The following is a 22,536-nucleotide window of genomic DNA, read 5'->3' as shown; positions in this document are numbered from 1 at the left end:
CTGTGACCCTGATCAGAGACCCCCACCAACCCCCAGGTCCTGGAGGTGCCTGGATGCGCCAATCGCAGGTTACAAGCCAAACCTTTCAAGCGGTGATTGTGATCTCATGTTTTGTTGAAGAAAAGCCCATCATTTGTGGAACAATTTCCCCTACAAAGGAGAAATATTTGTCAGTTGGGACAATTGCCAATATGCCCCCACTTTGGACTCATCGTCTTGTTTCATTGTTTGGCAACTGCTTCACCAGTCCCCTAAAAGGCTCACCCTTCATAGTGTAGTGGTTAGCACGTTTGCCTTACATGCAAAAGGTCCCTAGTTGGAAACTGGGTGGAAGCAAGGCCGTTCAATTCCTTCTTTTACAAAAAAATCAAGGTGACAAATGGGAACAAGGATATGTGCTTGATCCCTGAAGGTGTGTACACGGGCATCTGTCCCCAGTTTGGACACACAATCCATATTTCCCGGATGACTGATCGGGTGTATCGCTGGCCTGCAGGAAGGGGCTTATAGGAAGGAGGTGGTCGCTGTGGTGTCGTTGCATGCAAACAACATCCTCATCCTTGGCACAGCGAAGACCAAGGAGGAGAATAATCGTCGATTCGGTCCGCTTACACCGGCAGGATTTCACAAGTCCTGTTGATAGCCTGGCCACTGGTGTGGTTTCCGTCATGCAGTGGTTCGCCTAACACTGAAGACACTCCTTCACCGGCGCTGTGGCTTAGTTGGTCAAAGTTCCTGTCTCGTAAACAGGAGGTCCTGGGTTCAAATCCCAGCAGTGCCTTGCATATGTGTTTCGGCGACTCCATTTTTTTCTCTCCAACATTTCAAGTAAATGTTTTGAATCAGACGTCTTGTTCTGTGGAAGAAATATCCATCATTTCTGATGTCATATGTAGCATAAATGTCATATGTACTACAATGCCCTCGACAAAGGCAAACAGATTGTGAATATGGACATTTGCGGGGCTAAGAAAACAGACCACATTAGCAAAACAAAAGAGGTTCGGGTCGAATTTGGTTCCTTTGCTGGAGTACGTCAAAGTGACACTGTCTCTGCCTTTCTGAGTGCAGACATAAAGCAGTCCCTGGTGGTCTAGTGGCTAGGATTCGGCGCTCTCACCGCCGCGGCCCGGGTTCGATTCCCGGTCAGGGAATTGACATTTGGGTAGGTTTTGACTGGAGATAGGATTTGTCTTGGGCCACGGTCGAATGGTTGGGGTCATCTTGAAGCTCAAACCGTTGTCATCCTGAGGCGACTGACAACAGAAATATAAACGAAACATGGACACACAATGGACTACACAATAAGACAAGGTCCTCGACTGAGAATGCTGTCAGGACTGGGTTTAGGGTGAGACAGAGCATTTGTCGGATGCTCAGGGATAGATCCTTGTTAGAATAGAATGAATATAGCATCAGTTATCACCCTTATAGCCATTTGCTCAGACAATAGAAAGAGTGTTTGAATGTGCTGAAGAAGAAATGTTCCTGTGACCCTGATCAGAGACCCCCAGCAACCCCCAGGTCCTGGAGGTGCCTGGATGCGCCAATCGCAGGTTACAAGCCAAACCTTTCAAGCGGTGATTGTGATTTCATGTTTTGTTGAAGACAAGCATCAATTGACAATACTGTTATTGGAGGAAGGAAAGAAATCGGGGCACAAACACCAGTCATGTTCTCGGTCGGTAACCTATCACTCACATCGGATCCACCGCACCACCACCAGAGGTCAGCCCTGAGGATCGTCCATAAGAAGGCATCCACCAGTAAGGTAGAATTACACTAAGAGGTATTAATGCCGGGTTGTACAAATTGGGAACCTGTGGAAACGGTAATGCACATAAATTTACCTTTCGCCACTGTGCTGCTGAATATAAGCTTACATTTGACCTCTGTAACCTCGGGGTGCGCTATGGCGAATGGCCTACAATTAGCCAATAAAACAAAGGATTCCTTGTAGAATTTAGGCAATCGATCCCGCTACCTCTCACATGCAGAGCAAGCGCTATACCATTTGAGCTAATTCCCCTGCTTTTCCTGAATTGGCAGAGAAGGTCCAGTCTCAGAACTATATTGGTTCTTGAATTAACTCAGAGCAAATGACTACTGGATCGTGGGAGGGAGCAAAGCAGTGGCTCAACATATTCGACAGTGCATTCCATGTCGGAAAGCTCGAGGAGCCACGGAGGAACAAAAGATGGCTGACTTACCTCAAGACCGCATTGAGCCTTCTCCAACAATTACCTATGGTGGCATGGATTGTTTTGGCCCATTTCACACAAAACAAGGGTGTAAAGAAAAAAAACAGTACGGTCTACTATTCAATTGTCTATGTTCTGGAAGTGTTCACATAGAGATGCTGGAGGATATGACCACTGACTCATTCATCAATGCCCTAAGATGCTTCATTGCCATCAGAGGTGCTGTTTGGCACATCAGATCAGGGAACATACTTAGTTTGAACTAAAAATGAAATGGAAAAGTCACTAAAGGAAATAAACACAGAAAGAGTAACAGAATACCTGGCAGACAAGCAATGCAACTTTGTCATAAATGCAAGCCATATGGGAGGTGTTTGGGAGCGCCAGATCAGAACCATCAGAAGCATGCTCATTTCAGTCCTAGCAAACAGTGCTGGCAGGTTGAATGACAGTTCCTTGAGAACCTTTCTTTATGAAGCCATGTCTGTTGTGAATAATCGCCCTCTTACTGTGGACAATGTAAACAACCCATGTGTCTGGAACCACTGACACCTAACCACCTGATTACCGTGTAGTCATCTATTCCCATGCCACCACATGTTTCCAAGATGGCGCCGCGGACGGCTGCTTCGGTGTGTTGGTCCTCCAGCACCTGGACTCCGCAGGAACCTATGCTAGTATCCTGTTTGTGGACTTCAGCTCTGCCTTCAACACCATCCTCCCAACTCTGCTCCAGGAGAAGCTCTCCCAGCTTAGCGTGCCTGACTCCACCTGCAGGTGGATTACAGACTTCCTGTCTGACAGGAAACGCGTGAAGCTCGGGAAACACATCTCAGATACAAAAACCGTCAGCACCGGATCCCCCCAGGGCTGCGTTCTTTCTCCTCTGCTTTCTCCCTGTACACAAACAGTTGCACCTCCAGTCACCAGTCTGTCAAGCTCCTGAAGTTTGCGGACGACACCACCCTCATCGGACTCATCTCTGACGGTGACAAGTTTGCCTACAGGTGGGAGTTTGACCATCTGGCGACTTGGTGCAACCTGAACAAGCTGGAGCTCAACGCCCTAAAAACAGTGTAGATGGTTGTGGACAACAGGAAGAACTCAGCCTCTCCTGTCCCCATCACCCTCTGTGACTCTACAATTGACATTGTGGAGTCCTTCCGCTTCCTGGGTACCATCATCTCCCAGGACCTCCAGTGGGAGCCGAACATCAGCTCCATCATCAAGAAGGCACAGCAGAGGATGTACTTCCTACGTTCCTACGGCAGCTGAAGAAATTCAGCCTGCCAAAGACAATGATGGTGCACTTCTACACATCCATCATTGAGTCCATCCTCACCTCATCCATCACCATCTGGTACGCTGCTGTCACTGCTAAGGACAAGGGCAGGCTGCAGCGTGTCATTCGGTCTGCAGAGAAGGTGATTGACTGCAATCTCTCGTCCCTCCGGGATCTGGACACCTCCAGGACCCTGAGGCGTGCAGAGGGGATTGTGGCCGATCCCTCTCACCCCGGTCACAGTCTCTTTGAGAGGAGGCTGCGGTCCATCAGGACCAAAACCTCACGCCACAAGAACAGTTTCTTCCCGTCTGCTGTCAGCCTCATCAACAAGGCCCGGAATCCCCCTTGACACTGTTCACACCCCACCTCTGCCTCACCCTGCCACTTTGACACTCTATATACGTTAAATTAACGCATATAGGACTCCTTCTTCAGCTTGACGGCGGCCCTGACCTCTGGTGTCCACCATCGGGTTCTGGACCTGCCGCCACGACTGGCACCGACCGCCTTGCGGCCGCAGCTCCGGTCAGCCGCCTCAGCAATGGAGGCACGGAATATGGCCCATTCGGACTCAATATCCCGGTCCTCCCCCGGGATACAGGCGAAGCTCTGCCAGAGGTGAGAGTTGAAGACTCGACGAATGGGAGACTCTGCCAGACGTTCCCAGCACACCTTCACTACTCGTTTGGGTCTACCAGGTCTGTCCAGCATCCTCCCCCGCCATCTAACCCAACTCATCACCGGGTGGTGATCAGTTTACAGCTCAGCCCCTCTCTTCACCCGCCTGCCCAGAACATGCGGATGCAGGTCTGATGACACGACTACAATGTCGATCATAGACCTGCAGCCTAGGGTGTCCTGGTGCCAAGTGCACTTATGGACATCCCTATGTTCGAACATGGTGTTAGTTATGGACAAACTGTGGTTCGCACAGAAGTCCAATAACATCACAACGCCCGGGTTCAGATCAGGGAGGCCGTTCCTCCCAATCACGGCCCTCCAGGTCACACTGTCATTGCCCAGATGGGCGTTGAAGTCTCCCAGTAGAACGACGGAGTCACCAGGACTCCAAAAAGACCGGGTACTCCGAACTGCCGTTTGGCGCGTACGCACAAATGACAGTTAGGACCTTTTCCCCAGCCCGAAGGCGTAGAGAAATTACCCTCTCGTTCACCGGGGCTGACTCCAACACAGAGGCACCAAGCCGGGGGTCTTGATAAGCCTACACCAGCTCGCTGCCTCTCCCCTGCAGCAACTCCAGAGTGGAACAAGGTCCAGTCCTTCTCGAGGAGTTTGGTTCCGGAACCCAAACTGTGGGTCGAGGTGAGTCCGACTATGTCTAGTCGGAATATCTCAACCTCTTGCACAAGTTCAGGTTCCTTTCCCACCAGAGAAGTGACATTTCATGTCCCAAAAACCAGTTTTTGCCCACCGAAGACCAGGTCACCCATGCACCCGCCCTTGACCGCCACCCAACACATAATGCACCGGACCCTTATGCTTGCCCCCGTAGGTGGTGGGTCTACGAGGGGGAGATCCCATGTGGCTGGGGGTGAAGGCCCAATCACCAGGCGCTCACCTGCGAGCCCCTACCCCGGGCCTGGCTCCAGGGTGAGGCCCCGGTAGGAGAAATATTTGTCAGTTTGGACAATTGCCAATATACCCCCACTTTGGACACATCGTCTTGTTTCATTGTTTGGCAACTGCTTCACCAGTCCCCTTAAAAGGCTCACCCTTCATAGTGTAGTGGTTAGCACGTTTGCCTTACATGCAAAAGGTCCCTGGTTGGAAACTGGGTGGAAGCAAGGCCGTTCAATTCCTTCTTTTACAAAAAAATCAAGGTGACAAATGGGAACAAGGATATGTGCTTGATCCCTGAAGGTGTGTACACGGGCATCTGTCCCCAGTTTGGACACACAATCCATATTTCCCGGACGACTGATCGGGTGCATCACTGGCCTGCAGGAAGGGGCTTATAGGAAGGAGGTGGCCGCTGTGGTGTCGTTGCATGCAAACAACATCCTCATCCTTGGCACAGCGAAGACCAAGGAGGAGAATAATCGTCGATTCGGTCCGCTTACACCGGCAGGATTTCACAAGTCCTGTTGATAGCCTGGCCACTGGTGTGGTTTCCGTCATGCAGTGGTTCGCCTAACACTGAAGACACTGCTTCACCGGCGCTGTGGCTTAGTTGGTCAAAGTTCCTGTCTTGTAAACAGGAGGTCCTGGGTTCAAATCCCAGCAGTGCCTTGCATATGTGTTTCGGCGACTCCATTTTTTTCTCTCCAACATTTCATTAAATGTTTTGAATCAGACGTCTTGTTCTGTGGAAGAAATATCCATCATTTCTGATGTCATATGTAGCATAAATGTCATATGTACTACAATGTCCTCGACAAAGGCAAACAGATTGTGAATTTGGACATTTGCGGGGCCAAGAAAACAGACCACATTAGCAAAACAAAAGAGGTTCGGGTCTAACATTTAAGGGAAGCGCTCTGCTATCTGAGGTAATTCCCCTGCTGCTACAATGTTGGCAGAGAAGGTCCAGTCACAGGACAAATTTGGTTCCTTTGCTGGAGTACGTCAAAGTGACACTGTCTCTGCCTTTCTGAGTGCAGACATAAAGCAGTCCCTGGTGGTCTAGTGGCTAGGATTCGGCCCTCTCACCGCCGCGGCCCGGGTTCGATTCCCGGTCAGGGAATTGACATTTGGGTAGGTTTTGACTGGAGATAGGATTTGTCTTGGGCCACGGTCGAATGGTTGGGGTCATCTTGAAGCTCAAACCGTTGTCATCCTGAGGCGACTGACAACAGAAATATAAACGAAAAACATGGACACACAATGGACTACACAATAAGACAAGGTCCGCGACTGAGAATGCTGTCAGGACTGGGTTTAGGGTGAGACAGAGCATTTGTCGGATGCTCAGGGATAGATCCTTGTTAGAATAGAATGAATATAGCATCAGTTATCACCCTTATATCCATTTGCTTAGACAATAGAAAGAGTGTTTGAATGTGCTGAAGAAGAAATGTTCCTGTGACCCTGATCAGAGACCTCCAGCAACCCCCAGGTCCTGGAGGTGCCTGGATGCGCCAATCGCAGGTTACAAGCCAAACCTTTCAAGCGGTGATTGTGATTTCATGTTTTGTTGAAGAAAAGCCCATCATTTTTGGAACAATTTCCCCTACAAAGGAGAAATATTTGTCAGTTTGGACAATTGCCAATATGCCCCCACTTTGGACACATCGTCTTGTTTCATTGTTTGGCAACTGCTTCACCAGTCCCCTTAAAAGGCTCACCCTTCATAGTGTAGTGGTTAGCACGTTTGCCTTACATGCAAAAGGTCCCTAGTTGGAAACTGGGTGGAAGCAAGGCCGTTCAATTCCTTCTTTTACAAAAAAATCAAGGTGACAAATGGGAACAAGGATATGTGCTTGATCCCTGAAGGTGTGTACACGGGCATCTGTCCCCAGTTTGGACACACAATCCATATTTCCCGGATGACTGATCGGGTGCATCGCTGGCCTGCAGGAAGGGGCTTATAGGAAGGAGGTGGCCGCTGTGGTGTCGTTGCATGCAAACAACATCCTCATCCTTGGCACAGCGAAGACCAAGGAGGAGAATAATCGTCGATTCGGTCCGCTTACACCGGCAGGATTTCACAAGTCCTGTTGATAGCCTGGCCACTGGTGTGGTTTCCGTCATGCAGTGGTTCGCCTAACACTGAAGACACTCCTTCACCGGCGCTGTGGATTAGTTGGTCAAAGTTCCTGTCTCGGAAACAGGAGGTCCTGGGTTCAAATCCCAGCAGTGCCTTGCATATGTGTTTCGGCGACTCCATTTTTTTCTCTTAAACATTTCAAGTAAATGTTTTGAATCAGACGTCTTGTTCTGTGGAAGAAATATCCATCATTTCTGATGTCATATGTAGCATAAATGTCATATGTACTACAATGCCCTCGACAAAGGCAAACAGATTGTGAATTTGGACATTTGCGGGGCTAAGAAAACAGACCACATTAGCAAAACAAAAGAGGTTCGGGTCTAACATTTAAGGGAAGCGCTCTGCTATCTGAGGTAATTCCCCTGCTGCTACAATGTTGGCAGAGAAGGTCCAGTCACAGGACGAATTTGGTTCCTTTGCTGGAGTACGTCAAAGTGACACTGTCTCTGCCTTTCTGAGTGCAGACATAAAGCAGTCCCTGGTGGTCTAGTGGCTAGGATTCGGCGCTCTCACCGCCGCGGCCCGGGTTCGATTCCCGGTCAGGGAATTGACATTTGGGTAGGTTTTGACTGGAGATAGGATTTGTCTTGGGCCACGGTCGAATGGTTGGGGTCATCTTGAAGCTCAAACCGTTGTAATCCTGAGGCGACTGACAACAGAAATATAAACGAAACATGGACTACACAATAAGACAAGGTCCTCGACTGAGAATGCTGTCAGGACTGGGTTTAGGGTGAGACAGAGCATTTGTCGGATGCTCAGGGATAGATCCTTGTTAGAATAGAATGAATATAGCATCAGTTATCACCCTTATATCCATTTGCTTAGACAATAGAAAGAGTGTTTGAATGTGCTGAAGAAGAAATGTTCCTGTGACCCTGATCAGAGACCCCCACCAACCCCCAGGTCCTGGAGGTGCCTGGATGCGCCAATCGCAGGTTACAAGCCAAACCTTTCAAGCGGTGATTGTGATCTCATGTTTTGTTGAAGAAAAGCCCATCATTTGTGGAACAATTTCCCCTACAAAGGAGAAATATTTGTCAGTTGGGACAATTGCCAATATGCCCCCACTTTGGACTCATCGTCTTGTTTCATTGTTTGGCAACTGCTTCACCAGTCCCCTAAAAGGCTCACACTTCATAGTGTAGTGGTTAGCACGTTTGCCTTACATGCAAAAGGTCCCTAGTTGGAAACTGGGTGGAAGCAAGGCCGTTCAATTCCTTCTTTTACAAAAAAATCAAGGTGACAAATGGGAACAAGGATATGTGCTTGATCCCTGAAGGTGTGTACACGGGCATCTGTCCCCAGTTTGGACACACAATCCATATTTCCCGGATGACTGATCGGGTGTATCGCTGGCCTGCAGGAAGGGGCTTATAGGAAGGAGGTGGTCGCTGTGGTGTCGTTGCATGCAAACAACATCCTCATCCTTGGCACAGCGAAGACCAAGGAGGAGAATAATCGTCGATTCGGTCCGCTTACACCGGCAGGATTTCACAAGTCCTGTTGATAGCCTGGCCACTGGTGTGGTTTCCGTCATGCAGTGGTTCGCCTAACACTGAAGACACTCCTTCACCGGCGCTGTGGCTTAGTTGGTCAAAGTTCCTGTCTTGTAAACAGGAGGTCCTGGGTTCAAATCCCAGCAGTGCCTTGCATATGTGTTTCGGCGACTCCATTTTTTTCTCTCCAACATTTCAAGTAAATGTTTTGAATCAGACGTCTTGTTCTGTGGAAGAAATATCCATCATTTCTGATGTCATATGTAGCATAAATGTCATATGTACTACAATGCCCTCGACAAAGGCAAACAGATTGTGAATATGGACATTTGCGGGGCTAAGAAAACAGACCACATTAGCAAAACAAAAGAGGTTCGGGTCGAATTTGGTTCCTTTGCTGGAGTACGTCAAAGTGACACTGTCTCTGCCTTTCTGAGTGCAGACATAAAGCAGTCCCTGGTGGTCTAGTGGCTAGGATTCGGCGCTCTCACCGCCGCGGCCCGGGTTCGATTCCCGGTCAGGGAATTGACATTTGGGTAGGTTTTGACTGGAGATAGGATTTGTCTTGGGCCACGGTCGAATGGTTGGGGTCATCTTGAAGCTCAAACCATTGTCATCCTGAGGCGACTGACAACAGAAATATAAACGAAACATGGACACACAATGGACTACACAATAAGACAAGGTCCTCGACTGAGAATGCTGTCAGGACTGGGTTTAGGGTGAGACAGAGCATTTGTCGGATGCTCAGGGATAGATCCTTGTTAGAATAGAATGAATATAGCATCAGTTATCACCCTTATAGCCATTTGCTCAGACAATAGAAAGAGTGTTTGAATGTGCTGAAGAAGAAATGTTCCTGTGACCCTGATCAGAGACCCCCAGCAACCCCCAGGTCCTGGAGGTGCCTGGATGCGCCAATCGCAGGTTACAAGCCAAACCTTTCAAGCGGTGATTGTGATTTCATGTTTTGTTGAAGACAAGCATCAATTGACAATACTGTTATTGGAGGAAGGAAAGAAATCGGGGCACAAACACCAGTCATGTTCTCGGTCGGTAACCTATCACTCACATCGGATCCACCGCACCACCACCAGAGGTCAGCCCTGAGGATCGTCCATAAGAAGGCATCCACCAGTAAGGTAGAATTACACTAAGAGGTATTAATGCCGGGTTGTACAAATTGGGAACCTGTGGAAACGGTAATGCACATAAATTTACCTTTCGCCACTGTGCTGCTGAATATAAGCTTACATTTGACCTCTGTAACCTCGGGGTGCGCTATGGCGAATGGCCTACAATTAGCCAATAAAACAAAGGATTCCTTGTAGAATTTAGGCAATCGATCCCGCTACCTCTCACATGCAGAGCAAGCGCTATACCATTTGAGCTAATTCCCTTGCTTTTCCTGAATTGGCAGAGAAGGTCCAGTCTCAGAACTATATTGGTTCTTGAATTAACTCAGAGCAAATGACTACTGGATCGTGGGAGGGAGCAAAGCAGTGGCTCAACATATTCGACAGTGCATTCCATGTCGGAAAGCTCGAGGAGCCACGGAGGAACAAAAGATGGCTGACTTACCTCAAGACCGCATTGAGCCTTCTCCAACAATTACCTATGGTGGCATGGATTGTTTTGGCCCATTTCACACAAAACAAGGGTGTAAAGAAAAAAAACAGTACGGTCTACTATTCAATTGTCTATGTTCTGGAAGTGTTCACATAGAGATGCTGGAGGATATGACCACTGACTCATTCATCAATGCCCTAAGATGCTTCATTGCCATCAGAGGTGCTGTTTGGCACATCAGATCAGGGAACATACTTAGTTTGAACTAAAAATGAAATGGAAAAGTCACTAAAGGAAATAAACACAGAAAGAGTAACAGAATACCTGGCAGACAAGCAATGCAACTTTGTCATAAATGCAAGCCATATGGGAGGTGTTTGGGAGCGCCAGATCAGAACCATCAGAAGCATGCTCATTTCAGTCCTAGCAAACAGTGCTGGCAGGTTGAATGACAGTTCCTTGAGAACCTTTCTTTATGAAGCCATGTCTGTTGTGAATAATCGCCCTCTTACTGTGGACAATGTAAACAACCCATGTGTCTGGAACCACTGACACCTAACCACCTGATTACCGTGTAGTCATCTATTCCCATGCCACCACATGTTTCCAAGATGGCGCCGCGGACGGCTGCTTCGGTGTGTTGGTCCTCCAGCACCTGGACTCCGCAGGAACCTATGCTAGTATCCTGTTTGTGGACTTCAGCTCTGCCTTCAACACCATCCTCCCAACTCTGCTCCAGGAGAAGCTCTCCCAGCTTAGCGTGCCTGACTCCACCTGCAGGTGGATTACAGACTTCCTGTCTGACAGGAAACGCGTGAAGCTCGGGAAACACATCTCAGATACAAAAACCGTCAGCACCGGATCCCCCCAGGGCTGCGTTCTTTCTCCTCTGCTTTCTCCCTGTACACAAACAGTTGCACCTCCAGTCACCAGTCTGTCAAGCTCCTGAAGTTTGCGGACGACACCACCCTCATCGGACTCATCTCTGACGGTGACAAGTTTGCCTACAGGTGGGAGTTTGACCATCTGGCGACTTGGTGCAACCTGAACAAGCTGGAGCTCAACGCCCTAAAAACAGTGTAGATGGTTGTGGACAACAGGAAGAACTCAGCCTCTCCTGTCCCCATCACTCTCTGTGACTCTACAATTGACATTGTGGAGTCCTTCCGCTTCCTGGGTACCATCATCTCCCAGGACCTCCAGTGGGAGCCGAACATCAGCTCCATCATCAAGAAGGCACAGCAGAGGATGTACTTCCTACGTTCCTACGGCAGCTGAAGAAATTCAGCCTGCCAAAGACAATGATGGTGCACTTCTACACATCCATCATTGAGTCCATCCTCACCTCATCCATCACCATCTGGTACGCTGCTGTCACTGCTAAGGACAAGGGCAGGCTGCAGCGTGTCATTCGGTCTGCAGAGAAGGTGATTGACTGCAATCTCTCGTCCCTCCGGGATCTGGACACCTCCAGGACCCTGAGGCGTGCAGAGGGGATTGTGGCCGATCCCTCTCACCCCGGTCACAGTCTCTTTGAGAGGAGGCTGCGGTCCATCAGGACCAAAACCTCACGCCACAAGAACAGTTTCTTCCCGTCTGCTGTCAGCCTCATCAACAAGGCCCGGAATCCCCCTTGACACTGTTCACACCCCACCTCTGCCTCAACCTGCCACTTTGACACTCTATATACGTTAAATTAACGCATATAGGACTCCTTCTTCAGCTTGACGGCGGCCCTGACCTCTGGTGTCCACCATCGGGTTCGGGACCTGCCGCCACGACTGGCACCGACCGCCTTGCGGCCGCAGCTCCGGTCAGCCGCCTCAGCAATGGAGGCACGGAATATGGCCCATTCGGACTCAATATCCCGGTCCTCCCCCGGGATACAGGCGAAGCTCTGCCAGAGGTGAGAGTTGAAGACTCGACGAATGGGAGACTCTGCCAGACGTTCCCAGCACACCTTCACTACTCGTTTGGGTCTACCAGGTCTGTCCAGCATCCTCCCCCGCCATCTAACCCAACTCATCACCGGGTGGTGATCAGTTGACAGCTCAGCCCCTCTCTTCACCCGCCTGCCCAGAACATGCGGATGCAGGTCTGATGACACGACTACAATGTCGATCATAGACCTGCAGCCTAGGGTGTCCTGGTGCCAAGTGCACTTATGGACATCCCTATGTTCGAACATGGTGTTAGTTATGGACAAACTGTGGTTCGCACAGAAGTCCAATAACATCACAACGCCCGGGTTCAGATCAGGGAGGCCGTTCCTCCCAATCACGGCCCTCCAGGTCACACTGTCATTGCCCAGATGGGCGTTGAAGTCTCCCAGTAGAACGACGGAGTCACCAGGACTCCAAAAAGACCGGGTACTCCGAACTGCCGTTTGGCGCGTACGCACAAATGACAGTTAGGACCTTTTCCCCAGCCCGAAGGCGTAGAGAAATTACCCTCTCGTTCACCGGGGCTGACTCCAACACAGAGGCACCAAGCCGGGGGTCTTGATAAGCCTACACCAGCTCGCTGCCTCTCCCCTGCAGCAACTCCAGAGTGGAACAAGGTCCAGTCCTTCTCGAGGAGTTTGGTTCCGGAACCCAAACTGTGGGTCGAGGTGAGTCCGACTATGTCTAGTCGGAATATCTCAACCTCTTGCACAAGTTCAGGTTCCTTTCCCACCAGAGAAGTGACATTTCATGTCCCAAAAACCAGTTTTTGCCCACCGAAGACCAGGTCACCCATGCACCCGCCCTTGACCGCCACCCAACACATAATGCACCGGACCCTTATGCTTGCCCCCGTAGGTGGTGGGTCTACGAGGGGGAGATCCCATGTGGCTGGGGGTGAAGGCCCAATCACCAGGCGCTCACCTGCGAGCCCCTACCCCGGGCCTGGCTCCAGGGTGAGGCCCCGGTAGGAGAAATATTTGTCAGTTTGGACAATTGCCAATATACCCCCACTTTGGACACATCGTCTTGTTTCATTGTTTGGCAACTGCTTCACCAGTCCCCTTAAAAGGCTCACCCTTCATAGTGTAGTGGTTAGCACGTTTGCCTTACATGCAAAAGGTCCCTGGTTGGAAACTGGGTGGAAGCAAGGCCGTTCAATTCCTTCTTTTACAAAAAAATCAAGGTGACAAATGGGAACAAGGATATGTGCTTGATCCCTGAAGGTGTGTACACGGGCATCTGTCCCCAGTTTGGACACACAATCCATATTTCCCGGACGACTGATCGGGTGCATCACTGGCCTGCAGGAAGGGGCTTATAGGAAGGAGGTGGCCGCTGTGGTGTCGTTGCATGCAAACAACATCCTCATCCTTGGCACAGCGAAGACCAAGGAGGAGAATAATCGTCGATTCGGTCCGCTTACACCGGCAGGATTTCACAAGTCCTGTTGATAGCCTGGCCACTGGTGTGGTTTCCGTCATGCAGTGGTTCGCCTAACACTGAAGACACTGCTTCACCGGCGCTGTGGCTTAGTTGGTCAAAGTTCCTGTCTTGTAAACAGGAGGTCCTGGGTTCAAATTCCAGCAGTGCCTTGCATATGTGTTTCGGCGACTCCATTTTTTTCTCTCCAACATTTCATTAAATGTTTTGAATCAGACGTCTTGTTCTGTGGAAGAAATATCCATCATTTCTGATGTCATATGTAGCATAAATGTCATATGTACTACAATGTCCTCGACAAAGGCAAACAGATTGTGAATTTGGACATTTGCGGGGCCAAGAAAACAGACCACATTAGCAAAACAAAAGAGGTTCGGGTCTAACATTTAAGGGAAGCGCTCTGCTATCTGAGGTAATTCCCCTGCTGCTACAATGTTGGCAGAGAAGGTCCAGTCACAGGACAAATTTGGTTCCTTTGCTGGAGTACGTCAAAGTGACACTGTCTCTGCCTTTCTGAGTGCAGACATAAAGCAGTCCCTGGTGGTCTAGTGGCTAGGATTCGGCCCTCTCACCGCCGCGGCCCGGGTTCGATTCCCGGTCAGGGAATTGACATTTGGGTAGGTTTTGACTGGAGATAGGATTTGTCTTGGGCCACGGTCGAATGGTTGGGGTCATCTTGAAGCTCAAACCGTTGTCATCCTGAGGCGACTGACAACAGAAATATAAACGAAAAACATGGACACACAATGGACTACACAATAAGACAAGGTCCGCGACTGAGAATGCTGTCAGGACTGGGTTTAGGGTGAGACAGAGCATTTGTCGGATGCTCAGGGATAGATCCTTGTTAGAATAGAATGAATATAGCATCAGTTATCACCCTCATATCCATTTGCTTAGACAATAGAAAGAGTGTTTGAATGTGCTGAAGAAGAAATGTTCCTGTGACCCTGATCAGAGACCCCCAGCAACCCCCAGGTCCTGGAGGTGCCTGGATGCGCCAATCGCAGGTTACAAGCCAAACCTTTCAAGCGGTGATTGTGATTTCATGTTTTGTTGAAGAAAAGCCCATCATTTGTGGAACAATTTCCCCTACAAAGGAGAAATATTTGTCAGTTTGGACAATTGCCAATATGCCCCCACTTTGGACTCATCGTCTTGTTTCATTGTTTGGCAACTGCTTCACCAGTCCCCTTAAAAGGCTCACCCTTCATAGTGTAGTGGTTAGCACGTTTGCCTTACATGCAAAAGGTCCCTAGTTGGAAACTGGGTGGAAGCAAGGCCGTTCAATTCCTTCTTTTACAAAAAAATCAAGGTGACAAATGGGAACAAGGATATGTGCTTGATCCCTGAAGGTGTGTACACGGGCATCTGTCCCCAGTTTGGACACACAATCCATATTTCCCGGATGACTGATCGGGTGTATCGCTGGCCTGCAGGAAGGGGCTTATAGGAAGGAGGTGGCCGCTGTGGTGTCGTTGCATGCAAACAACATCCTCATCCTTGGCACAGCGAAGACCAAGAAGGAGAATAATCGTCGATTCGGTCCGCTTACACCGGCAGGATTTCACAAGTCCTGTTGATAGCCTGGCCACTGGTGTGGTTTCCGTCATGCAGTGGTTCGCCTAACACTGAAGACACTCCTTCACCGGCGCTGTGGCTTAGTTGGTCAAAGTTCCTGTCTTGTAAACAGGAGGTCCTGGGTTCAAATCCCAGCAGTGCCTTGCATATGTGTTTCGGCGACTCCATTTTTTTCTCTCCAACATTTCAAGTAAATGTTTTGAATCAGACGTCTTGTTCTGTGGAAGAAATATCCATCATTTCTGATGTCATATGTAGCATAAATGTCATATGTACTACAATGCCCTCGACAAAGGCAAACAGATTGTGAATATGGACATTTGCGGGGCTAAGAAAACAGACCACATTAGCAAAACAAAAGAGGTTCGGGTCTAACATTTAAGGGAAGCGCTCTGCTATCTGAGGTAATTCCCCTGCTGCTACAATGTTGGCAGAGAAGGTCCAGTCACAGGACGAATTTGGTTCCTTTGCTGGAGTACGTCAAAGTGACACTGTCTTTGCCTTTCTGAGTGCAGACATAAAGCAGTCCCTGGTGGTCTAGTGGCTAGGATTCGGCGCTCTCACCGCCGCGGCCCGGGTTCGATTCCCGGTCAGGGAATTGACATTTGGGTAGGTTTTGACTGGAGATAGGATTTGTCTTGGGCCACGGTCGAATGGTTGGGTTCATCTTGAAGCTCAAACCGTTGTCATCCTGAGGCGACTAACAACAGAAATATAAACAAAACATGGACACACACTGGACTACACAATAAGACAAGGTCCTCAACTGAGAATGCTGTCAGGACTGGGTTTAGGGTGAGACAGAGCATTTGTCGGATGCTCAGGGATAGATCCTTGTTAGAATAGAATGAATATAGCATCAGTTATCACCCTCATATCCATTTGCTTAGACAATAGAAAGAGTGTTTGAATGTGCTGAAGAAGAAATGTTCCTGTGACCCTGATCAGAGACCCCCACCAACCCCCAGGTCCTGGAGGTGCCTGGATGCGCCAATCGCAGGTTACAAGCCAAACCTTTCAAGCGGTGATTGTGATCTCATGTTTTGTTGAAGAAAAGCCCATCATTTGTGGAACAATTTCCCCTACAAAGGAGAAATATTTGTCAGTTGGGACAATTGCCAATATGCCCCCACTTTGGACTCATCGTCTTGTTTCATTGTTTGGCAACTGCTTCACCAGTCCCCTAAAAGGCTCACACTTCATAGTGTAGTGGTTAGCACGTTTGCCTTACATGCAAAAGGTCCCTAGTTGGAAACTGGGTGGAAGCAAGGCCGTTCAATTCCTTCTTTTACAAAAAAATCAAGGTGACAAATGGGAACAAGGATATGTGCTTGATCCCTGAAGGTGTGTACACGGGCATCTGTCCCCAGTTTGGACACACAATCCATATTTCCCGGATGACTGATCGGGTGTATCGCTGGCCTGCAGGAAGGGGCTTATAGGAAGGAGGTGGTCGCTGTGGTGTCGTTGCATGCAAACAACATCCTCATCCTTGGCACAGCGAAGACCAAGGAGGAGAATAATCGTCGATTCGGTCCGCTTACACCGGCAGGATTTCACAAGTCCTGTTGATAGCCTGGCCACTGGTGTGGTTTCCGTCATGCAGTGGTTCGCCTAACACTGAAGACACTCCTTCACCGGCGCTGTGGCTTAGTTGGTCAAAGTTCCTGTCTTGTAAACAGGAGGTCCTGGGTTCAAATCCCAGCAGTGCCTTGCATATGTGTTTCGGTGACTCCATTTTTTTCTCTCCAACATTTCAAGTAAATGTTTTGAATCAGACGTCTTGTTCTGTGGAAGAAATATCCATCATTTCTGATGTCATATGTAGCATAAATGTCATATGTACTACAATGCCCTCGACAAAGGCAAACAGATTGTGAATATGGACATTTGCGGGGCTAAGAAAACAGACCACATTAGCAAAACAAAAGAGGTTCGGGTCGAATTTGGTTCCTTTGCTGGAGTACGTCAAAGTGACACTGTCTCTGCCTTTCTGAGTGCAGACATAAAGCAGTCCCTGGTGGTCTAGTGGCTAGGATTCGGCGCTCTCACCGCCGCGGCCCGGGTTCGATTCCCGGTCAGGGAATTGACATTTGGGTAGGTTTTGACTGGAGATAGGATTTGTCTTGGGCCACGGTCGAATGGTTGGGGTCATCTTGAAGCTCAAACCGTTGTCATCCTGAGGCGACTGACAACAGAAATATAAACGAAACATGGACACACAATGGACTACACAATAAGACAAGGTCCTCGACTGAGAATGCTGTCAGGACTGGGTTTAGGGTGAGACAGAGCATTTGTCGGATGCTCAGGGATAGATCCTTGTTAGAATAGAATGAATATAGCATCAGTTATCACCCTTATAGCCATTTGCTCAGACAATAGAAAGAGTGTTTGAATGTGCTGAAGAAGAAATGTTCCTGTGACCCTGATCAGAGACCCCCAGCAACCCTCAGGTCCTGGAGGCGCCTGGATGCGCCAATCGCAGGTTACAAGCCAAACCTTTCAAGCGGTGATTGTGATTTCATGTTTTGTTGAAGACAAGCATCAATTAACAATACTGTTATTGGAGGAAGGAAAGAAATCGGGGCACAAACACCAGTCATGTTCTCGGTCGGTAACCTATCACTCACATCGGATCCACCGCACCACCACCAGAGGTCAGCCCTGAGGATCGTCCATAAGAAGGCATCCACCAGTAAGGTAGAATTACACTAAGAGGTATTAATGCCGGGTTGTACAAATTGGGAACCTGTGGAAACGGTAATGCACATAAATTTACCTTTCGCCACTGTGCTGCTGAATATAAGCTTACATTTGACCTCTGTAACCTCGGGGTGCGCTATGGCGAATGGCCTACAATTAGCCAATAAAACAAAGGATTCCTTGTAGAATTTAGGCAATCGATCCCGCTACCTCTCACATGCAGAGCAAGCGCTATACCATTTGAGCTAATTCCCCTGCTTTTCCTGAATTGGCAGAGAAGGTCCAGTCTCAGAACTATATTGGTTCTTGAATTAACTCAGAGCAAATGACTACTGGATCGTGGGAGGGAGCAAAGCAGTGGCTCAACATATTCGACAGTGCATTCCATGTCGGAAAGCTCGAGGAGCCACGGAGGAACAAAAGATGGCTGGCTTACCTCAAGACCGCATTGAGCCTTCTCCAACAATTACCTATGGTGGCATGGATTGTTTTGGCCCATTTCACACAAAACAAGGGTGTAAAGAAAAAAAAACAGTACGGTCTACTATTCAATTGTCTATGTTCTGGAAGTGTTCACATAGAGATGCTGGAGGATATGACCACTGACTCATTCATCAATGCCCTAAGATGCTTCATTGCCATCAGAGGTGCTGTTTGGCACATCAGATCAGGGAACATACTTAGTTTGAACTAAAAATGAAATGGAAAAGTCACTAAAGGAAATAAACACAGAAAGAGTAACAGAATACCTGGCAGACAAGCAATGCAACTTTGTCATAAATGCAAGCCATATGGGAGGTGTTTGGGAGCGCCAGATCAGAACCATCAGAAGCATGCTCATTTCAGTCCTAGCAAACAGTGCTGGCAGGTTGAATGACAGTTCCTTGAGAACCTTTCTTTATGAAGCCATGTCTGTTGTGAATAATCGCCCTCTTACTGTGGACAATGTAAACAACCCATGTGTCTGGAACCACTGACACCTAACCACCTGATTACCGTGTAGTCATCTATTCCCATGCCACCACATGTTTCCAAGATGGCGCCGCGGACGGCTGCTTCGGTGTGTTGGTCCTCCAGCACCTGGACTCCGCAGGAACCTATGCTAGTATCCTGTTTGTGGACTTCAGCTCTGCCTTCAACACCATCCTCCCAACTCTGCTCCAGGAGAAGCTCTCCCAGCTTAGCGTGCCTGACTCCACCTGCAGGTGGATTACAGACTTCCTGTCTGACAGGAAACGCGTGAAGCTCGGGAAACACATCTCAGATACAAAAACCGTCAGCACCGGATCCCCCCAGGGCTGCGTTCTTTCTCCTCTGCTTTCTCCCTGTACACAAACAGTTGCACCTCCAGTCACCAGTCTGTCAAGCTCCTGAAGTTTGCGGACGACACCACCCTCATCGGACTCATCTCTGACGGTGACAAGTTTGCCTACAGGTGGGAGTTTGACCATCTGGCGACTTGGTGCAACCTGAACAAGCTGGAGCTCAACGCCCTAAAAACAGTGTAGATGGTTGTGGACAACAGGAAGAACTCAGCCTCTCCTGTCCCCATCACCCTCTGTGACTCTACAATTGACATTGTGGAGTCCTTCCGCTTCCTGGGTACCATCATCTCCCAGGACCTCCAGTGGGAGCCGAACATCAGCTCCATCATCAAGAAGGCACAGCAGAGGATGTACTTCCTACGTTCCTACGGCAGCTGAAGAAATTCAGCCTGCCAAAGACAATGATGGTGCACTTCTACACATCCATCATTGAGTCCATCCTCACCTCATCCATCACCATCTGGTACGCTGCTGTCACTGCTAAGGACAAGGGCAGGCTGCAGCGTGTCATTCGGTCTGCAGAGAAGGTGATTGACTGCAATCTCTCGTCCCTCCGGGATCTGGACACCTCCAGGACCCTGAGGCGTGCAGAGGGGATTGTGGCCGATCCCTCTCACCCCGGTCACAGTCTCTTTGAGAGGAGGCTGCGGTCCATCAGGACCAAAACCTCACGCCACAAGAACAGTTTCTTCCCGTCTGCTGTCAGCCTCATCAACAAGGCCCGGAATCCCCCTTGACACTGTTCACACCCCACCTCTGCCTCACCCTGCCACTTTGACACTCTATATACGTTAAATTAACGCATATAGGACTCCTTCTTCAGCTTGACGGCGGCCCTGACCTCTGGTGTCCACCATCGGGTTCGGGACCTGCCGCCACGACTGGCACCGACCGCCTTGCGGCCGCAGCTCCGGTCAGCCGCCTCAGCAATGGAGGCACGGAATATGGCCCATTCGGACTCAATATCCCGGTCCTCCCCCGGGATACAGGCGAAGCTCTGCCAGAGGTGAGAGTTGAAGACTCGACGAATGGGAGACTCTGCCAGACGTTCCCAGCACACCTTCACTACTCGTTTGGGTCTACCAGGTCTGTCCAGCATCCTCCCCCGCCATCTAACCCAACTCATCACCGGGTGGTGATCAGTTGACAGCTCAGCCCCTCTCTTCACCCGCCTGCCCAGAACATGCGGACGCAGGTCTGATGACACGACTACAATGTCGATCATAGACCTGCAGCCTAGGGTGTCCTGGTGCCAAGTGCACTTATGGACATCCCTATGTTCGAACATGGTGTTAGTTATGGACAAACTGTGGTTCGCACAGAAGTCCAATAACATCACAACGCCCGGGTTCAGATCAGGGAGGCCGTTCCTCCCAATCACGGCCCTCCAGGTCACACTGTCATTGCCCAGATGGGCGTTGAAGTCTCCCAGTAGAACGACGGAGTCACCAGGACTCCAAAAAGACCGGGTACTCCGAACTGCCGTTTGGCGCGTACGCACAAATGACAGTTAGGACCTTTTCCCCAGCCCGAAGGCGTAGAGAAATTACCCTCTCGTTCACCGGGGCTGACTCCAACACAGAGGCACCAAGCCGGGGGTCTTGATAAGCCTACACCAGCTCGCTGCCTCTCCCCTGCAGCAACTCCAGAGTGGAACAAGGTCCAGTCCTTCTCGAGGAGTTTGGTTCCGGAACCCAAACTGTGGGTCGAGGTGAGTCCGACTATGTCTAGTCGGAATATCTCAACCTCTTGCACAAGTTCAGGTTCCTTTCCCACACACATAATGCACCGGACCCTTATGCTTGCCCCCGTAGGTGGTGGGTCTACGAGGGGGAGATCCCATGTGGCTGGGGGTGAAGGCCCAATCACCAGGCGCTCACCTGCGAGCCCCTCCCCCGGGCCTGGCTCCAGGGTGAGGCCCCGGTATCCCACATCTGGGCGAGGTACGGTTCCTCCTCCTCCGTCACCTCCTCAGTGGCAAAGCTTCGGGGTGGACAAGTTCCGCCCGGAATTCCTCAAGGCTCTGGATGTTGAGGGACTATCTTGGCTGGCACGTCTCTTCAACATTGCGTGGAAGTCGGGAACAGTATCTTTGGATTGGCAGACCGGGGTGGTGGTCCCCCTTTTCAAGAAGGGTGACCGGAGGGTGTGTTCCAACTATAGGGGGATCACACTCCTCAGCCTCCCTGGGAAAGTCTATTCCAGGGTGCTGGAGAGAAGGGTATGACCGTTGGTCGAACCTCTGTTACAAGAGGTCCAATGCGGTTTTCGTCCTGGTCATGGAACACTGGACCAGCTCTACACCCTCACGAGGGTGCTGGAGGGTGTATGGGAGTTTGCCCAACCAGTCCACATGTACTTTGCGGATCTGGAAAAGGCATTCGACCGTGTCCCTCGTGGCGTACTTTGGGGGGGATTAGTGGCGCGCTACTACGTGCTATCTGGTCCTTGTACAAACGGAGCAGGAGTCTGGTTGGCATTGTCAGTAGTAAGTCGAGCCTGTTTCCGGTAAACGTTGGCCTCCGCTAAGGCTGCCCTTTGTCACCGATTCTGTTCACAGTTTTCATGGACAGAATTTCTAGGCGCAGCCAAGGTGTTGAGGGAATCTGTTTCAGGGGCCTTAGAATCTTATCTCTGCTATTTGCAGATGATGTGGTTCTTATGGCCTCTACGGGCTGTCACCTTCAGCGCTTACTGGGACGGTTTGCATCTGAGTGTGAAGCGTCTGGGATGAGACTCAGTACCTCCAAATCAGAGGCCATGGTGCTCAGTCATAAAAGGGTGGAGTGCTCCCTCCGGGTTGGGAATGAGGTCCTACCCCAGGTGGAGGAGTTTAGGTATCTCGGGGTCTTGTTCACGAGTGAGGGAAAGTGGGAGTGTGAGGTCGACAGACGGATCGGCGCAGCCTCGGCAGTAATGCGGTCGCTGTAACGGACCGTCGTGGTTAAAAAAGCTCTCAATTTACCGGTCGATCTATGTTCCCACCCTCACCTATGGTCATGAGCTTTGGGTCATGACCGAAAGAATGACATCTCGGACGCAGGCGGCTGAAATGAGTTTCCTCCGTAGGGTAGCTGGACTCACCCTAAGAGATAGGGTGAGGAGCTCAGTCATCCGGGAGGGCTCAGAGTAGAGCCGCTTCTCCTTCACATTGAGAGGAGTCAGTTGAGGTGGCTCGGGAATCTAGTCCGGATGCCTCCCGGACGCCTCCCTGGTGAGGTGTTCCGGGCATACCCAGCCGGGAAAAGGCCCCG

General features: G+C 49.9%; 14 non-coding genes across 14 annotated transcripts; all 14 read left to right on the top strand.

Annotated features, from left to right (window-relative positions):
- The first annotated feature begins 707 nt into the window (after positions 1–707).
- Positions 708–781, top strand: trnat-cgu (transfer RNA threonine (anticodon CGU)). Its single transcript has one exon. It is a non-coding gene; the product is annotated as a tRNA-Thr (tRNA).
- Positions 782–1,082: 301 nt separating this feature from the next.
- On the top strand, positions 1,083–1,154 carry trnae-cuc (transfer RNA glutamic acid (anticodon CUC)). The gene has a single exon. It is a non-coding gene; the product is annotated as a tRNA-Glu (tRNA).
- Positions 1,155–5,662: 4,508 nt separating this feature from the next.
- On the top strand, positions 5,663–5,736 carry trnat-ugu (transfer RNA threonine (anticodon UGU)). The gene has a single exon. It is a non-coding gene; the product is annotated as a tRNA-Thr (tRNA).
- A 382-nt stretch (positions 5,737–6,118) lies between these two features.
- Positions 6,119–6,190, top strand: trnae-cuc (transfer RNA glutamic acid (anticodon CUC)). The gene has a single exon. It is a non-coding gene; the product is annotated as a tRNA-Glu (tRNA).
- Positions 6,191–7,234: 1,044 nt separating this feature from the next.
- On the top strand, positions 7,235–7,308 carry trnap-cgg (transfer RNA proline (anticodon CGG)). The gene has a single exon. It is a non-coding gene; the product is annotated as a tRNA-Pro (tRNA).
- A 383-nt stretch (positions 7,309–7,691) lies between these two features.
- On the top strand, positions 7,692–7,763 carry trnae-cuc (transfer RNA glutamic acid (anticodon CUC)). The gene has a single exon. It is a non-coding gene; the product is annotated as a tRNA-Glu (tRNA).
- A 1,030-nt stretch (positions 7,764–8,793) lies between these two features.
- On the top strand, positions 8,794–8,867 carry trnat-ugu (transfer RNA threonine (anticodon UGU)). The gene has a single exon. It is a non-coding gene; the product is annotated as a tRNA-Thr (tRNA).
- A 301-nt stretch (positions 8,868–9,168) lies between these two features.
- On the top strand, positions 9,169–9,240 carry trnae-cuc (transfer RNA glutamic acid (anticodon CUC)). The gene has a single exon. It is a non-coding gene; the product is annotated as a tRNA-Glu (tRNA).
- A 4,508-nt stretch (positions 9,241–13,748) lies between these two features.
- trnat-ugu (transfer RNA threonine (anticodon UGU)) lies at positions 13,749–13,822 on the top strand. Its single transcript has one exon. It is a non-coding gene; the product is annotated as a tRNA-Thr (tRNA).
- A 382-nt stretch (positions 13,823–14,204) lies between these two features.
- On the top strand, positions 14,205–14,276 carry trnae-cuc (transfer RNA glutamic acid (anticodon CUC)). The gene has a single exon. It is a non-coding gene; the product is annotated as a tRNA-Glu (tRNA).
- Positions 14,277–15,320: 1,044 nt separating this feature from the next.
- trnat-ugu (transfer RNA threonine (anticodon UGU)) lies at positions 15,321–15,394 on the top strand. Its single transcript has one exon. It is a non-coding gene; the product is annotated as a tRNA-Thr (tRNA).
- Positions 15,395–15,777: 383 nt separating this feature from the next.
- Positions 15,778–15,849, top strand: trnae-cuc (transfer RNA glutamic acid (anticodon CUC)). The gene has a single exon. It is a non-coding gene; the product is annotated as a tRNA-Glu (tRNA).
- Positions 15,850–16,890: 1,041 nt separating this feature from the next.
- On the top strand, positions 16,891–16,964 carry trnat-ugu (transfer RNA threonine (anticodon UGU)). The gene has a single exon. It is a non-coding gene; the product is annotated as a tRNA-Thr (tRNA).
- A 301-nt stretch (positions 16,965–17,265) lies between these two features.
- Positions 17,266–17,337, top strand: trnae-cuc (transfer RNA glutamic acid (anticodon CUC)). Its single transcript has one exon. It is a non-coding gene; the product is annotated as a tRNA-Glu (tRNA).
- Positions 17,338–22,536: the final 5,199 nt, after the last annotated feature.

This window comes from Doryrhamphus excisus, unplaced genomic scaffold (genome assembly GCF_037039965.1).
Source record: "Doryrhamphus excisus strain RoL-2023G ecotype Guam unplaced genomic scaffold, RoL_Dexc_Guam_v1.1 HiC_scaffold_24, whole genome shotgun sequence".
In the NCBI taxonomy this organism is placed as follows: Eukaryota; Metazoa; Chordata; class Actinopteri; order Syngnathiformes; family Syngnathidae; genus Doryrhamphus; species Doryrhamphus excisus.
Note: the sequence above shows the minus strand (reverse complement) of the source record. Positions and strands in the feature narration are given on the sequence as shown.